Source organism: Cupressus sempervirens, chromosome 4 (genome assembly GCF_028749045.1).
Source record: "Cupressus sempervirens isolate cs-2001-9-10 chromosome 4, ASM2874904v1, whole genome shotgun sequence".
NCBI classification, from domain to species: Eukaryota; Viridiplantae; Streptophyta; class Pinopsida; order Cupressales; family Cupressaceae; genus Cupressus; species Cupressus sempervirens.
The window spans coordinates 862,187,599-862,189,557 of record NC_143121.1 but is presented as its reverse complement, the minus strand read 5'-3'; positions in this window follow the sequence as shown (position 1 = coordinate 862,189,557).

The following is a 1,959-nucleotide window of genomic DNA, read 5'->3' as shown; positions in this document are numbered from 1 at the left end:
GAGTTTTCTTAAAATGTAAGGAGGTATTAAATTGCCGAAAAAAAATTCTTTATACCATTTTTCTTATTTCTATTTCCTATGGTTCAACTTGTCATATATCTATCTAGACTCTCAACATTGACACTAATTGACTTATTCATTACACACACACATACACACGTGTGTGTATTTATGTATGTTTGTGTGTATAGATTCATTTTTAAAATCCTACAACATAATTTTTTGAAAGTTTTTCATTCCCTTCTTACTAAGTTTTAATCTAATATTTTAACTTCATTCATCTTTATTTTACATATGAAATTATTTACTCTTATTATTTCCAAATCTTCTCCTTTACCTAATCTAAGTTCTCACATTAATTTGTTTCTTCTATCAAATCTATTGTTTATAATTTTTAAATTCACTAATTGAAGATGTTATAATCCATTATCTTGAAATCATTTTTGTTCTTATATCACGTGGATCACATTGCCTTTGTCCACATATATTTTAACTTTTGTCTTGGTGTTCAATGAAATAACATCTTTTGACCACATGATTGATGTCTTCTGTAGTGGTAATATAGAAAGCCCCCCAAAAAATATTAGTTTGCATTCATTATCACAATAAATATTTCTATTTAAAATAAATAAGTTCTTATGAAAGTGCAAGGGTTTGAGGGTGGATATGATCAATAGGTCTAAAAGATAGATTCTATTATGTTGTATTTTAATAGATAGATTTATTTATAGTTTATATAAAACTTATGAAACTCAAAATATCTTTTAGACTATTGACTTATATTGAAGTCTATAATCTAAAATTTATTTTGGAACCTTTGATCATTATAATTTGTGGCTATAGTTTATTGTATTGATTATAGTTATAGTTACTATATTCTATTTAAAACCAATACAATAAAATAGAAACTAAATTATAGCTTTAAAGTAGTTATTAATTATGATATTACTAGTGAATTAATTTAAATTTTTTTTATAATAAATTTTTTTTTTAAAGACAATTTTGACATATTTAATTCTAAAAATTATAAGAAGAATTTCTACCCAACATTAACTCAACAATAATTAGATTTATTTAAACTTGTGCATGTACATCTATCAAAAAATTGCACAAGATAATAGGATACAATCCATTGGATACAAAATGGATTTTTTTTGTACTATCATTTACTTTCACAAAAGCAAATGCCAGTGGATTAAGAAGGGAAAGGGAGGATGCGTTTGAGTTGTTTAAGAGAGTAGAGATTACCAACCTAAATTCTCCTATGAGATTCCTCCTTTGTTAGATAAGATCAAGTTCTTAGGTTCTTAGAGTTGTTAGGGTTTAGTGTATAGTCTTAAGATTTAGGTTTGAGAAAAAGGGTTAAGATTTAAGGTTTTAATCAATTAATTAGATTAGTATATTTTATTTATTTTTAAATTCTTAATAAAGATTTAGAATCATAGAAATCTTAGAATTTTAATTCTACTTTGTTCTTTGCCCTTACTAATTTGTAATATAATATTTTGAATAGATTTATTTTTATTTTAACTATAAAATTACTCCCTCGTTGTATAAATTATCTTTTTAGTTAATTTAGCATTATTCTAATTTGTTACTTTGTATAAATCTATATAATATTAATTATGTATTTTCATGATCTTTGAGATCATCTCCATTCTTAAATCACTTGAATCCTAATGTATCTGTCCACTTTGCTCTAAATCATACCTTAATGAGATTACATTCCTTCATTTCTATTAATGACTTAGAAAAGAGTTTTAAGTTATACCTTTATGCTTGATGAAATTGCATCCCTTTATTTCTGTGAATGACTTAAATTCTTATCTAATATCACATCCTCCATCAGCAAGATAATCATTAATTCAGAATTATGGTATGTTAACCAGTTCCGGATATATGAATGTGAATGTGAATAAGGAAAGAACAAATCAGACAGATGGTGTATGGGATTGCAGA